Source organism: Chenopodium album, chromosome 10, assembly GCF_948465745.1.
Source record: "Chenopodium album chromosome 10, dcCheAlbu1.1, whole genome shotgun sequence".
Classification (NCBI taxonomy): Eukaryota; Viridiplantae; Streptophyta; class Magnoliopsida; order Caryophyllales; family Amaranthaceae; genus Chenopodium; species Chenopodium album.
In genome coordinates, this window is record NC_137843.1 from 26,175,007 (window position 1) to 26,192,477 (window position 17,471).

The following is a 17,471-nucleotide window of genomic DNA, read 5'->3' on the forward strand; positions in this document are numbered from 1 at the left end:
CGCTGAAGAGTCTCGTGAATTTCTCCTTTTCTAAAATGTTTTAATTCAAAATAATTCATTTTGCATTTCGAAAATCATTCATTTCGTATCCTTTATGAATAACGTCTAATCCAGTTTAGTTTGGTCAATAATCTGGTTCCAATAATTGTGTAGTTGGATGGGGTTGAAAAGAGCTTTCCAACGATATATTATAAGCCTAATTCTGAGTAATAAAGAAGAAGTTATGGCCAAAATACTAAACTAGGCCCAATTTTAGCCTTATATGTTGGACCCAATGATCATGTGGAGGGTCCATTAATATTAATTATATTTCTAAAAATATTAGGATATATCTTAAGCTTCTGGAATGTTCTATAAGGTTGTTTTAGATTCTAATTATCCTATATTTGAAATGATAATGATAAAGAAATTTTATGTCGGATAAAACATGTGTTTAAATAGATTTAATTCTGATTTAAAAGAGATAAGTACAGATATTTGACTAACCCAATTTAATTGGATGTCGAATTCGGTACGGATCTTATCTTCTGAAAAGTGTCACGCAACAATGGATCCATCGCACATCGATAGAAATATCGCGATGCGACACCCCCATAGCGACGCGATGAATCTATCGCTACGCGCTAAAACCTGTTTTATTCCGGATGGAATTCTAATCGTTCTTTGATCTTTTCAGTCGTTTTTCTCTATAAATAGGGGATAATTTCCTCCGTTTTTACTGACCTAGAATCATCATCTCTTCTCTCTCTTTTAGCTAAAGCCTATTCTTTCTCTCTCTTTATTTTCTAAGCCTAGCTACATAAACACACCTCCGTTTTATATTTCTTGATTTGTCACGATTACTCATTCACGAGATTTAGACACACCTAGCTAAGCTCGAAGTTGCCTTAGACCTCGACGTGATAGGTTGATAGTTCTGAGGGTTTGGTCCAAAATCCATATTACAATTATTATTTTAATTGTTTGATTTAATCTTTATTGAAGTTACTAACGTGTGTATTGTTTTGATAGAAAGAGGTACGAGACATCAAAGTAAGTAATTTAATTACTTAATTATTCCCATAGAAATCATGATTAGATTATTATATTTGTTCCTAGTATCATGTTAGGATATCTGTATGGCTTTCTAGTATCATGTTAAGGATAAAGCTTTGATTCTTATTGTTTAGTGACATGCTAGGATTTGTTATTAATCATGTTAATATCATGCCTAGGATATTGCTAATATTATGCTTTAAGATTATGATGATGATTTATTGTTATTACTTGATCACGCCTGTCTTGCATAATTAAAGGGAATTTGTACTTGAAATCAAGCTTAATAAGATAATTAATAATTTTAATTTAGGCTAATATGATTTTAATTCAAGTGATCGCCAATAATAGATTAATTTGTGCATTAATAATCAACTAACGTAGATTAAATATGCTTAGGATTAATATAATGATTGTATGTTGATCGAAAAGCGCACATGAATATGAGAAGAATAAAGTAGAGGCCTATTTAGGGCAAGTTCAATCTCTTTTAGGTTGAATTCGTACCATCGTCCTCGAATATCTAGTCATGGTTTAGGACCACTATGGAGTTAGTGATCTATGCGATCGTGAATGGGGTGTAACCTTCATAACCGTGGATGGCTTTTAAGTTTCTAAAACTTGTTGGAGACTCTTTTATTCTAGTTTCCATTTGGGTGCCACCATGCTTAAATGTATGATCACAGTTGTTTGGGGTAAAAATTACCCCAACACGTGGACCAATCCCCTTGTGACAAGTGGCCCAATCAGATGGCGACACGTATCACTATAGGAGGAAGCCACCTATACAACCTTATTTAAGAGCACCTGAATAAGAGAGAAAAAGGGGCCTCTTTACATCAGGAGGCCTAAATCCCGAGAAAGCCGCAAAACGACGCTTCCCAAGGACACGTATCCCAACCTAATTGCGCCGCCAACCAGAAAACGACATTCTAGGGTACAAACCCTAAAAAGGCTCAGATCCCTACCCCTATAAATACCCCAATCATTTATCACTAATAAAATTCGGCAAAATTGCGACCGTCTCTGACGGTCATTGAAAATAAAAAAAACGGTCGCTGAAAATAATTGCGACCGTCAACGGTCGTAACATGGTGGTCGTTATTTTCGTGGTCGCAAAAACACAAAATTACGACCGTTTAACAGTCGCAGATTTTTTGCGACCGTTTTTAATATTTTCAATGACCGTTTGGAAAACGGTCGCAAATATATGTAATTGTGACCGGTTTAATTATCGGTCGCAAAATTGGAATTAGCGACCGTCATAAGCCGTCGCTAAAATTAAAAAAAAAAGAAAAAAAAGAAAGTCACACCCACCCCTGTACATCCAACCTCACCAACCCACCGAAACACAGAAAATCCCGAGAACACAGAAAGAGGTCGAGGAGTGTAGGAACTTTCGCGAGACAACAGTGTCCATCGCCATGCGATGGCTTCATCGCGACGTGATGGGGTCATCGCTGTGTGATAGACCCTATGTTCTTACGCCAAGTTCTTCTAATACTGAGTTAGAAATCTGCCTTCTTGTTTTTACCGATTTTACTTCCCGATTGAGTTTTTCCTTGTTGAAACTCATAGGTGTTCTACATAAGGCTTTAGCCCTTGGGAATTCACACTCCATCTACCCAATCGAACGCTCCGTGCAAGAATGGGTACATCTGAGTTTGTGAATTCACCAAACCATGGAAACAAGTTTAACTTGCGGGGTCCTATCCATATGCGCCTACCCTTCCAAAGGTAAGGCTTCCGCGCGATGCATCCCGACTCATAACCATGTACCCTCTTTTGACTACCATAATCCTTAAACTTTAAAGAACTTGAGCTATGGTTAGGTTGCAAACTCATTACATCATGTTGTGACTACTAGTGCATCTCTTACTTGTGCATTCTTACTTATGATTAAACTAACCATTTGTGTTGACTTGTGTTCGTAAATAAGTTTTAATGAACTAACCAGGAAATGAATAAAGGATAATTAATCGTATTTTCTTTTTTTTAGAAGTCATAATCGAATTTTTTTATACATATTTTTAGAACGAGCCTAGCATGCGTCTGTATGGCTCTGGTGACTTAAGACTTGAGATGTAGTTTCGAGAGACTACCCGAGGTGGTGAAGGAAGTGGTGGAGCTTTCGGGGATCAGCCCCATCTGGCGGTCTTCGGGATTTATCTAGTCAGCTTGCGTCGTCAGCTTTCCTTTGCAGGTTGTTGGAGTTTTTGTGGGATTTTACCAACACTCTTCACTTCCCGTAGGGGGAGATGATAGTTACCCCTTAGGATTTCTCTATGATTACGCGTTTTCCTTTCAAAGGTGAGCTCGTGGTTATACAGGCCGTTAAGGGGTCAGACGAGAAACTGCATGACCTTGTGGGGGACCGTCTTGCGGCGGCCCATCACATGTATGCGTAGTATTATCCGTACTCGATTCTTGCCGACAAGCTGTCGGCTAACGACGTTGATCGGTAGTGGACTCTTGAGCAGTTGGCTCGGATATATATTGCCCACGTTCTTTCAGTCATTATCTTGAGTGATCGGGGAGAGCATTTCGCCATCGGGTTACTTATTTTCCTTAGTGATTTGGGGCAAGCAGGTAACTTGAGTTGGGCGGAGGTGTCGTATGCCTGTATGCTTCGACTATAGGGAAAGCGACCTGGGTGATGGATTCCGCGGCAACTACTTAGGTGCCTCAGATTTCTATTTCATGACACGGTCGTATTCTCGAGGTATGTGTTTATTTCATATTTTTCTTTTATTTATTTTCTTTTTATGGCTCCTTTGGTCATGTTGTATTCTCTTTTTTAGGCTTAGGGATACTCGTACCTGCCTCTTTTAGCCCCGGGGATACTCGGTGAGGCTCGTTTCCCTATCGGCCATAGCTTGGCCACGATAAAGAAGAAGCGAGCTACTATAGCCAGCGACTTTCGCGAAAGGATCCTTTCAGCGACACGTGTGTCGGTGAGTATGATTTAGACAACACACATTTTTTAATAATATATATACTTTCTCAAGTGACGTTTTCATGTGGTTGTGTTTTCATAGATCGATCTCCGTCCTTGGAGTTTAATCGTTGGTGTCCTTCAGGTCGCTGGGCAGGTGCAGTTCACTGCCATTTCTGGGCTCTTTATCAGTGACGGAGGGTAATTCTAGGTCGTTGAATTCTAAAACTCCCCCGATCAAACAAAATTTATATACAAAAATACTTAACTATACGCAGATCGTATTTTCTAATTTAAATCTTGGGCCATACTAGTTATTTATAGCAATCATATATCTACATACAATTGCCACATAATAAATCACGTAGCATACTTTGCCTAAACTAATATATTAGATATTCTTAATTAATGCAACGTATATTCCAAAATATCACATATTTTAAGACGTGATTAGATAATGTCTCCATATTATTCATTACCATAATAAAAATATCATATATTTAAATTAGGCATGAAATGAAATCAAATTAATATATAATCTTAGAAAATAAATCACATTTATACTCTAGGATTATCTTAACCAATTTAAAATTCCATCCTAATCACTATCCAATCATTCAATTTTAATTCAATTAAAAAATCAAACTATGGAATTATCACATAAACTAAGTCAAATAATCATCATTGGAATTACTCAAAAATCTCCTAAAACTCAGATTTCAAAACTTATCCATAATTAAATATTAAATTTCAAAATTCTAAAACTAATTAAAACATTTTTTTTTTGAAAAACAGGGGATACGTGACTGAACTGACTGTCCAGCCACGTCCCAGCCACCACAACAGCCAAGCCGGAGCCCGGCCACCGCAACAGCCGACGGTCGCAGCCAGGCGGTAGCCTAGCAACAACATCGCTAGTTGGCTATAACATCACTGGTTCACATAGCCAAGCAACATGCCCAACCACGCCAGCCAGCAGGGCAGCCACCATAGCTGTGTAACTCTTGTGCTCCGGTCACAACCCATCCCCAGACTCCGCACTAGCCGCCGTAACAAAGCACCCTTCCCAGCCACGTCGCAGCCCCTACCGCGTCCTGGCCGGGGCCCAGCCGCAGTCACGGCTAGCTGTGCAGCCAGACGAAGTGCTTAGCCACGCCAGCCTATAGAACAGAGGCTAAAACCGTTCAATTGTTGCACATTTTAGAACCTGCCCTCCCCTAGCTCCGCCTTCCGCTCAACCTGACCACCGGAGCAACCACCGTGGCCCACCAGCGGTGACTGTGCCACCCAGCCGTGGCTGCTCCCACTCAACCTCTAATACTTTTTTTTTTAGTTAATTAAATCTACAACTTTTGTAAAATTAATTAATTGGTCTAACACTACCACAAAAAGTGGAAAAACTAACACTTAATACAAAACTGTCAAGTTGAATAGGCGTTCTCTAGAATTATATAAAACGCTTAGGATAGATGAACGTCATATATGTTATATCATATAGAACGCCTACTCTAGTTAAATGCTCTATCTAATTTTGTTATTTTTTTAATAAAAATGTGACTTGCTAATAATATAAAACGCCTTTCACAGTTAACTGTTCTATTTGAGTTTAACATAATAATAAATAAATAAATAAAACTAACTCACACAATAATCATAACTTCCAATTTTCATCTCTCCTGTTTTTTTTTTTTTTACCTAACTCTTCATCACCGCCGTTTCATTCCAGGTCTCCTCCTCTCCCTCACTCTCATTCTCTCTCCTCTCTCTCTCCTCCTCCATGGATCAACCCTCACCCAACCGAAAACCCCAATCAACCTCCACCAGTCGACGAACTCATCGGCGATCTCCAGTCAAAGAGCTTCAACTCCACCATCACCACGCAGCACCTCTTCCTCCTCCTCCGAAACCACCACCATAACTTGGACAACCGCCTCCTCATCCCACCACCACAACCCCTCCCTCTCTCTCTTCTGACCCTCGCTAGTCCGCCATAAATTCCCTGTCTTCTCTCTCCTTCTCCGACTGCTTCCTCTCTAGCCTCGGTTCCAACAACATCGGGACCGTTTACCTCTCTAAAATTATAGACAACGATGGAATCCACTTTGCTGCTGAAGTTCATAGTTGAACTCGATCACTTTCGAGTTACGAGAGGTCTTTCATCTATTGAAAAAAACCTGAAAATCTTATCTTATCTCTTTATAATCTGCATTTCTAGGTTACAGTTTCTAATTTTATGATTGATATCAAATTTTTTTTTAAATTAATCAAATGTTAACAAGTCATTTTACGATTATACAGGGGTGAACCACACCTACGGTGCGATGTTCGTCGGAGCTGATGGTGTCGGATCAAGAATCACTAATCGATGCCTTAATGTTCATTTTTATGGAAAAGTTCCACATCGACCACACGAGTTGGGTAATCGCATTAACTTGCTGATCATATTCAGTTACAACAATGATTTATTTGTGCAAATTTTGAAATCAGTAGCTCATTTAGTTGATTTATGTGCAAAATTTAAAATTGGTAGCTAATTGCATCACCATGATTTAAGTGTGCGTGGCATGAATCCAAGTCAGGTCCTTGAATTTGATTGATTAGTTTTGTAATTGAATTCGAATTTAGTTGATTAGTTTTAGGTTGTGTTTTTGTTAATTTTTATAGAACTATAAGCTAACTACCCCACCGTGGAGCAGGAAAATACTAGTAATGTTGTAGTTGTGTATTTGTCTATTGTTGATTATTAGCAAAGATAGGTTTTATTTTGGGTTGAAAAGAACTGGGAGGAAATAATGTATACTACAATAGTTTTCTCTATCTGAATTCAAGTGTCTTAATAGGCTTGATATTCTGACTGAACTTACAGTCTTTGCTAGTTTAAACTACAATTCATGTTGGAAAGGTGATTGTAGTATAAGTTATTGCTCATCAGACATGTGATCTATGCTACATTTAAACCAAAGAGAATGTTGTCTAATTAGACAAATATTCCATTATGCTTGCACCAGCCGCAAGATTAAGAAGTTGAAGTTTGTTGAATCAAAACCATTATTCTATCTAGATTGACAAACCAGCTTGCACAAAACATGAGGTGAATGCCTCTCTTTAAGAACTGACTGCAAATTTTGATCTGGTTCACATTGGGTTACTCTTTTCTTGGATTTGGTTGTGTGAGTTTTTTTTTTTTATCTAATCTCTTTTCAAATGTTATATTTTGTTCAATTTGTTTCTGTTGCTAACTCAAAGCATTTTCTTTGGTATCCTGCTGGCTTTTGTAATGCATTGCATTGGACTTCTATCTATTATTTTCATTTCCTCTCTCCTTATAAAAGCTAGTTTTGAAATACCTTTATTTAGGTACCTTCAGGTGTAACTCAGATTTTATAAAGAACTATGGCTTATGAATTTTCTTAGTTTGGTACCTTATATAACCTTGAGTTTTTTTCAAGGTACCTTATATATGCAACATAAAGTAAATCTTTACTAGAGGGATTATATGAGCATTATTATATCTGTTTGGATTGCTATTGTAATGCAGATGACTATATAGTAGTAATACTTAACAAATTAACAAAACTTTTTGTCTTACTATGAGTTACTTTAAAATTAAATTAAGCTAGATTTAATGTTTCTTCTCAAACTCATGAATCCTTTTTATTTTTTTATGAATTGTTTATTTGACCACATATTAGTTTTTATGAAGAACATGAAAAGTGTCCCACCAGAATTCATAATGCAGTTGGTCTTTATCCTCCTACATGCCCAAATAAATTGTGTGCACCTCCTGCTGACAAAGTTAAAATTAATGATGAGGCCTCGCTCGCAGATGAAGAGTGGATTGGTCTACTTATTGCAACCTTAGAGAAGATCTCGGTCTTATTGGACGCTTGAGATAGCTGAAGAAAAGGCCTTATTGTTTGTTTTGAGGTTGGCTAGAAGGTATATGGGTACAAGGAAATCATCTTAGAGTTAGAGTCCAAGATTTTCATCAAAAGTATGTGGTTGATTGCGCTACTGTTTGACAGTAATAGAAGCCCTGAGTTCATTCCATTTAATAATGGAAGACATCTTATATTTATGTTCAAGTTTTATTATTGTAACAAATTTTAAAAGGAGTTAATGTAAGCTTGTTTGTCTTTGAATTTGATCTTAAAGTTGGATAAAATCAAATGGAAATGAAGTACTACGTATCATATTTATCTTTTATTTATTTATTTATTTATTTATTACTATTATTATTATTATTATTATTATTATTATTATTATTATTATTATTATTATTATTATTATTATTATTATTATTATTATTATAATAATAATAATAATAATAATAATAATAATATTTTTTTTTTAAAAACAAAAATACGGAAAAGAAAACTGTCATCTAAGATAGGTTTTCTCTTTATATACTAATAGAGAACGCCTTTCCTAAGATGACTGTTCTTTTTTCTTTGAGTTTTATATATTTTGTACATAGAATAAGAAGCGCCCATCCATGATGGGCGTCTTGTATTGTATAGCATATAGAACGCCTCAAATAAGCGTCTCGTATACTTTATAAGACAACCCACTAGAAGTACACCTCTAAGGCGTTCTATATTGCTGATTCCAGGCGTTCTCTATTGCTTATTTTGTAGTAGTGTAAATGAAATTAAACATTAACTCATTATGCCTAATTCAGAAATTAATCTAAAATCTCTATTTTTAATTAATTTAGGGCTTTTAATATAAAGTAAAGGAAATTTTGCAAAAAAAACCACCTTTTAAATCTTGTTTTTTGCATATAACCACCTTTTAAAAATTTTTTTGTAAAAGATCACCAATTTTAATTTTTTTTTTGCAAATTACCACTTTTTAAGGCAAATTTATCAATTGTTTTACATTGAATTGTGGTAATTTGCAAAAAAAAATTTTAAATTGGTGGTCTTTTGCAACATTTTTTTATATGAAAATAAACAAGATTTAAAAGGTGGTTTTTTGTAAAATTTCCTAAAATAAATCCTAAATCATATAAAACTATTTTACATGAATTAATTAACCATACCTAAACTAGTTTTAGAGCCCTAATTGTTGCTCCTCTAACATTGGTCCACAAGTGTAGATCGAACCTCCACCAATGCTAGTTTGACGGGAGAGATTAATCGCCTCTTCTATGGAGAACTTCTAACCGGTTGAGATAGAGGAAAAGAAAAAAAAAATATTACGTTGTCTCTTTGTGAAAGATGAACGTCTATTTTATTTTTTCCCAAGCCCTTTATTATATAATCATATTATCTAATTAGGGCAAGACTTATTCCTCTATTACTCCTTATGGCCAGTCATTCACTAAGCCCAACTTTTGGACTCGGTATTCTTGTTCGACCTAACACTGTTCCATGGGACCTCATAGGATCCATTTAGTTGGCATTGATTTAACCCAATGATCAATATTGGTCTCTAGCAAGACGTAAAGACGACCCAACTAGACGAACTTATTATCTCCATAATACAATCCATATTATATTAGTAATTGCACGAGAGACGAGGACACATTTCCTTCCCGTAATACACTACTATCATCTACAACATTGTTGCAATAGGTATATTGAGGTGGACGAGTGGTTAGCTAGAGGCACCTATTATAGATACCTATTGCGTATATTTGCTCACAACAACATGACATTGTGAGTCCAGCAATAACCTAAAACTTACTTATCTAAGATAGTATGAGTACTCTAAGTGTGCCCTATATGAGTGTAATTCCATAGGCAATATCCTTAGTATAGGAGTAAGTCCGAGTCGAACCCAAAAGAATGTCAGTAAAAGCTATGATCTTAAGTCAAGCTATTCCGAAGTCTAGGTAAACGGTTTGGTCTAAAACAAACTAATCAACACTACTATTTGAATATGAAAAACGATATCAAGGATACTAGGGAATTAGTATCCACATGCATTCATGACAATCATGCTAATTGAATACGAAATCAATAAATCGAATAATGCGAGGGAAAGTAGTAAATGCGATCAAAAGCACTTAAAAAGCTATTTCCTAGGCGTCAAACTAGTGGTCTCTATGAATGTCTAACATAAGAACATCACGAGACAAGTTCAATTGATAAGAGTAGCTTCTAAATCAATGTGTCTTATCAATGAAAACTACAATGCAATCTAGCTTGATAATTAAGGTTGATCACTCCTCAACACATCAAACACATGCACAATTTCTACCAACCAATTTAATCACAAAATCAAATCAATCAAAATCCCCTAATTAGCTATGAATTATCACTTATACATGCTTCACCACATCCCTAGCAAGCAATCTACTCATTACACATTGCAAAATTGAATAGCAAAACTATAAATGAATCACCAATTTCATCATCAACATTGTATGCAAATTATCAAAAATTTAATCAAACATTCAACTAGAAATTCAACCAAATATCAAGAATCAAACACTAAAATTCCATTAAAGAGAAAAGAATTCTTACAAAACTATATTCAAAATAAAAGAGGATGAAGATTAGAAGTAGCAATCATCAAATCACCAAGTTTCTCTCTCTAGAATCTAAGAACCAAAGTTTCCCCGATAAGAGCTTCTCTCTCTAAAAATCTAATCTAAATTAAATTCTAATACAATTCTAGTCTAATTCTCTATCTAAAAAGGAAGAAAAACTATAAATAGTAAAACTAACAAAGGAGAAGTTAGTTAGACGTCCAAAAAGAACCCGTACAGGAGCGCCTTGTTCTCATAATGCGCGACCGCGGAGAAATGGGTATGGAACGAAGAAAAAAGGGCTGTGCGCCTGTGCCCCTGCTCTGCGCGCTCGTGCCAGCTTCGTGCGCGCCCCGCGCCTAGGAGTAGGGCAGCTTCTCTCGTGCATCCATCGATGCATTCGTGCACTCCACTTGATGAACATTAAGGGTGGCAGATTCCAATGGCCCCCACGGCGGGTTCCGCACCATTTTTTACGCCCACGCATCTTGAGAACGCGGCCTAGAAGGCTTGGACCTTGCACCCCTTAACACTTGAGCTTCAAAGGGAGAGACTGGATTGCATCTTGAGTCTTACAAATCCCGAGAAAAAGCCATGGAGATCCTCGGACATCACCTTTCTCCCAAAATCAAAGAAAAGCAAACAAATAAAAGAGAAAAGGCGAAATAAACCAAGAAATGCAAGAAAACAGGAAAAAAAACTAAGAAAAGCGCAAACTAGAGAAAAGAAATATAAAACAAAATAAAAAGGGATAAAAGAGCTATAAAAGCGATTAAAAATCATCTTAAAAGAGGCTAAATGATTTCCATAAATGACAATCACCAAATTCCCCTAAGCTAGACTTTTGCTCGTCCTCGAGCAAAACAAAAGCATGTAGGAATTGGATGAAAAACATATTCAAACAAGAAAATGGAAAGAAGAGGATAAGAATGTACACTAAAACTCACTTTCGTAGGAATCACGGTTGTTTTTAGCTACAACAAGACCTTTAAACCCCAAAGTCGCCAATGAGGACGAGTGAAGTCTCGTAACGGTATCCAAAGAGTTTAACTCATAAATCTTAAAGCTGAAAATGAGGCAAAACATAAAAAGGAAAGTAAAATCAAAAAGGAAAAAGTGAAACCAAAAGCTTTTGAAATGGACTTTTACAAATGATCAAATGCAAGTGAATAAACAAATTTCTATACAATAAGGGTATGCACGTTCCAAGATATCGAATTCTTGATTAAAACATAAGATATGCTAAGAATAGAGAACTAATGAGACACAATTCACCTTCATCACAAATAATATTACCATATTCCCCCTGCTAGTTTTAAATCCACCTTTAGCGAGCATCTCAATGATTCATTGAAGGAACCGGAAAAGAAGAGATTTTCAAGGCTACTCGACATCTTGACTATGCAAATCGCTCCATAGGCTTGATTCACATCTCCCTTTGCCGACTTGTGACTCAACCAAAAAGGTCAAAAGGTCTTGGAAAAGGTTGTAATGCAAGGGCGAAAAGGGTGAAAGTAGGCTAAAATTTAAAATTTGGTGGTATACCTAAATTGTGAAGCAAAGATGGGCCAAATCTCAACACCAAAAACAAGTAATCACCTAACAAAAACACTAACACCCCCAATTTTATTCAAAGCCATAATCACAAACATATATACAAAAGCGTAAGAACGTTTCCACCCAAGCTTAAACACGGCATTGTCTCGAATGCTCAAAATAGGGAGAAAGAGGCTTACATCAAAATATTTTTGTACTTTTTCAATTTTCTCATTTTTTCTTTTGCTAAAGCATTTGAATTTGCTTTGCTCTTTCTCACTTTTTTCATTTTTTTTATTTTTTACTTTATTGCATTATCCTCGCCTCTTTTAACTATAGACGACTTTTTCAATTTTAGATATGCCGTGTATTCCCAAGATATTTACAACACAAACTTGCATACATTATAAAAACTGAATAATCAATCTCATCCACCAACTACTCCAACAATAAAGACCAAATGCTTCACAAAAACCAAAGATGGAAACAAGAATGAAAAAAAGGCTCAAAAGCCAAAGATATGGCTTGAAAAGAAAGGTATATGGCTCAAATGGTTAACAAGAAGGCAAATGTAAACCCAAAACAAAGAAAAGAAAACTATCCTAGAAAAGTAAAAATCACCACCCCAAAAAGATGCCTTTGTCCTTCCTAACTGGCTCGGTCGCGATCTTGGGAGATGAGAGTCAAATTCTAGTTAAGGTAAGCAATAGTCTGAAAGATTTATGTCTTCGTCAAGTGCAATTACTAGATATATAATGGATCAAATTATGGAGATAATTAAGTTCGTTCTTTTGGGTCGTCATTATCTATTGCTAGACCTGATCAATGATCTTTGGGCTAGTCAAATAGTGCAAAGCCCAATAGAATGGATCCTATAAGGTCATACAAAAGGGTGTTGGATTGAACAAAAGAAAGAAGCCCATTATTGGGCCTCATGGAGTGGCCAACCATATGGGATTGAAGAGGGAATATTGTGGGCTTGGTTTGGGCTCTAATTATACATATGATGTATAAATAGAGACCTTGCCTAGGGTTTGATATAACACAATTAGCAGTCAATTGAGAATAGACTTTCTAGCAACCAAACCCTAGCCTCACGCACATACTCTCTCCTCTTCCCTCATCACTGCACACGCCGGTGGTGCGTACGGTGCACGGTGGTGCACAGTGGTGGTCGTGGTTGTTCGTGGCTCGATTTTCTCCTTCCCTCTCCGTAGAAGGTGGTTCGAAGTGTTCGTGCCCAACTAGCTAGCAGTAGTGGAGGTTCATTCCTATCCCGTGGACTAAGTAGAGGAGCAACGCTTGGGGCTCTATTATCTCCCTAATTGACAGTCAATCGCTTGTGGAAATCACGCATCAAAGGTATGTATTATGTGATTCTTTACGTGTTATGCTTGTAGATCCTGTTTAGGTGCGAACGAATATGATTCGTGAAATTCCGCTTAGAGTACCTAAATCCCTACAGTGGAATCAGTTAGCCTCTTGCATTTACACATATTGATCATAACTTTTGATGTCCACAAATTTAATTCACTTAAGACGGAGAATAATTTAAATATGGTTCAATCATTGTATTAAATGGAGATTTAATTTTTGGAATTTGATTAATTGTGATTTAATTCTGCTCAAAATAGCCTATAGCAGCACCATGCAAAGTGTTGCGCGGCACCGCTGCTCTGGCAGTGTACACCGTCAGGTGTACGGCCACCGTGGCCGGCTTAGGCTGGCCACACCGCGGTGGCTGGTGCACGGTTTTTTCAGAAAAAAAAATTTATTATTATTTTTATTTTAAAATATTTCAGATAAATGTGATTTATTTTTGGATAAAATAGATCTGTTTTGAAATAAAATCTTTTATTTAGGATAAAATCAAATCTTTCAAAAGTTGTTAAATTTGATATTATCCATATTTAAATTTGTTAATTTTGATGATTATCCATAATTAAAGTTGTTAATTTTGGGTAGGATTTGTTAGGATATTTTGAGCATATTCCAAAAAGATAAAGATTGATTTAAATAATGTGATTATCCCATAATTATTTTAGGATATAATTGATTTAAATTTTGTGATTGGCTAGTAATTAGGATAGAATCTCCTATTTTAGTTAAGTTATTCTTTGAGGATAAATATGATTTATCTTTTAAGATTAAAATAAGACTTGATTCTATCTCATGGCTAATTTAAAATATATGATATTTTATTGATAGTCATGAATAATATATGATATTATCTAATTGCAGTAATTAAAATATGAGATATTTAGGTGCCGTGTTTCCTTAATTATGAACATTCGATGTTGTAGATTAGGAAAACATCATGAGTGATTTATTATGTGGCATCTTTATAATATATGATATTATGTTGCTATATAATGACTAGTATGGCCCAGTACGTTGCTAAATACGATGCGCATCGTGATGTATTTTTGTAATCTAGGTACGGTCTACGAACTGATAAAGTATTTTTGTAATTTTATTTATTTTATTTAAGTAGTAAATAGAATAGAGTAGAATTACATGTTGCAGTTAATCCAAGAAGCCCATGAAGCGAAAGGCCCAAAGGAGCAAGGTGGATGAGATCCATGAAAGTTCAAGTGGGAGCATTTGCTTTATTAGTTTTCTTACGATTAGGGGTCATACTGTGTCATGTTTATGTATTCAGTGTATTATGCATGTTAGATTTTATTGATGTTTGTGATGATGCGCTTCACTAAATTAATCACAACATACTGAATCTAAGTCCCGGTAATATTGAGGTTTCTTTTCCAATTAAAAACCCAATAAACCTTTGATATTTATGATAGGTCATGCCAAAGCTGAGTGTTATTTTATATCTTGGAAAAGTTGGGGTAAATCAAGTTTTACAATTTTAATTGGTTATACTCAACAAGGTTACCTAAAGAGTTTAGAACCTTGAAGCAAAGGGTAATAATTAAACATGTGATGGTTAATTATTCAACCAAGAGTTACAAGAGTTGTAATCAGTAAAGAGTTTACTCACCTTGAAAATGTAATGATTGATGATAGGGCCAAAGTTCGGTCAATTATTACACAAATAAAGGGTCTTGGAATCACTTAATTCAAATTGGGATAATTTAAATTGAATGAAGTGTTTTAAAGTTACCAATTTAACTCGCTTATGGTACTTTAAATTTTATTAAACATAATTGAATTTTGCATTTACTTATAAGTAACATGTCGTTCTTATTTTATTATTATATAGAATCTCCTCGATTGAAAATAAAGTTGAGAAACATTCTCAAAAGGTTAAAAGATAATCCATAAACCTATATTCCAATTTTTCTAAGATGGTTCTAAAATGCAAGTTTTAGGAACCCGTGTCACATGTGTAAGGTTTGGTTTTATTCAAAATGTTTAGTAAAATACCTACACATCTTCATTTTGAAAAACGTTTCATGGGATATAATGAGATGGGACATACAAACCCTCTAAAAACAAAAGTATAGAAGTCCAATAAAATATCTTATCTTCAATATGATTGAATGTAAGAAAGTGATTGGAAATTTCTATGATCAAAAGTTGATCAAATGACACTATTCTTCATCCATTTCATATGGAGTTAAATAGTTGATTAAACTTTAATATGAATAATGAATGAATAGACTTAGCAAAATCATGAAAAGTGCTTAAAAGTTAAGCAAAGCATCATTTTGAACCTAAGAGAAATGTTCTAAGTGGCTCAAATGGAAAGGGTTTAAGAATATATGAGGATAGCATTAAGAAGTTATATGTTAAGAAATGCAAACAAGTGGCTACTTCTCAAACCTAGAACTACTTACATGCTAAAAGTTGTTATGAACAACAAATGTTTCAAGTTAAATGGACCAATTTCAATTGATTAGAAACAACCTCATATAGTTGGAAGGTAAAAGAATGGAAGTATTCCAATTTAAGAAGTATATTATAGAAATTGATTTAGCTTATTATTACTTCTTGGACATACGATGTCATGTCATGTTTAGTTCACTCTCATTGAGAATGTGGTTGAATTAAATGAAGAAGTTATGGCTAAGGGAGAAAATCTACAAAGTTTAGAAGCAAATGTCGCTACTTCACAAGTAGAATCTACAAGTCTAGAAGCAAAAGTTGCAACTTTACAAGTAGAAGCTTATTTTCACCTTACCTATTTATTGGCTAGAATTAAATAAATGTTATTTATTCTTGCCGTTATTGAAATACCATTCAATGTTAGTAATTACTAAGCATTGAAGATTCAAAAACATGGATAAATGTTATTTTATGCTTTATTGAGTCAATGTTTTGAATAGCTAAATAGGTTTAAAAACTCTATATGGTAGATATAGATAAACCAGTTTTATATATATAAATTGTCTCTATATGTCAAATGATTCGGATGAAAATGAACATTGCATGCGAAAGATCTAAAGGGATTGACTTTCAATATCGTTAGATTATGAATCTATTGATATATGTGAACTTCATTCTAATTTGAAAATTTTGACAAAGTCACCATTTAGAGAAATGATGATATGAACTCAAGGTCGGATACATAACGATGTAAGAAAACCTAAGGTTCAGTAACTAGAGACAGACAATGAAACTTCATTTGTGATATGATCACCAATGCTTAGTTGAAGCATAAGTGTGAAAAGTTTTGAAAAGTTCAAAAGTCCAGTATGAAGTTCATAATCAACTTGACAAGATAATGATTACATTACAATACGATTGTAATTGTGAAAGTTTGATTCAAGGCATTTACTTGGAATTATATATTCAAAATATTGCGATATGATTGTAATAATGAGAATTTGAGCCAGGACCTTGATAAACATCCCAGAGTTGTGAAATCAATTTACAATAAACACTAACAGAAAAACTTATGAAGTGTTTATAAAGGAGCTATCAATCTATATAAGATTTATTTTGATAATGGATGAAAATTATCTATCTCCAACCATTATTTAAGGTATATACTTTTAAGATAAGCTACAAAACTAAACAAAACTACATATGTCAAATCAAAATGTACCAAAGGCTTCATATATGATATGAATAAGAAAAAGTTCTTATAAAGTCTTTCTACAAAGCAAGGAATGAAAGTTGTATTAAAACGTTTAATGCACGTTCCTGTCCTATATAGAGCACGAGGTACTGCTACACAAGTCATACTTAGCACAAAATGTTTGTTGCTCAAGTAGGTGCCCTTATGGAAAACATGTCATTTCCAAAAGGTCAAGTGGGAGTAGTGTGAATCTCGAAAAAGTTTGAGAAAAGCAACAAACAAACGTGGTTCAAACCATAGTTGGTTCACCATATGCTAAATATGCCTCTTCAAAAGGCAAGTGGGAGTATAAGCTAATTCGAAAAGTTCGAGAGTCTTAAAAGAGTTTAAGAAAAGTGAATTTGAAATCTTGAAGAAATTTGAGAAGTAATCGAATAAAAGCAACAATATGAGCATGATTCACCTCATGTTACAAATGACAACGCATGGTCTCATTAAGTGTA

At 35.0% G+C, this 17,471-nt stretch overlaps 1 long non-coding RNA gene across 1 annotated transcript; it reads left to right on the forward strand.

Annotated features, from left to right (window-relative positions):
- Nucleotides 1-5,677: 5,677 nt before the first annotated feature.
- Nucleotides 5,678-8,148, forward strand: LOC145563840 (uncharacterized). Its single transcript, XR_014094629.1, has 3 exons — nt 5,678-6,121; nt 6,269-6,388; nt 7,797-8,148. It is a non-coding gene; the product is annotated as an uncharacterized LOC145563840 (long non-coding RNA).
- The last annotated feature ends 9,323 nt before the right edge of the window (nt 8,149-17,471 follow it).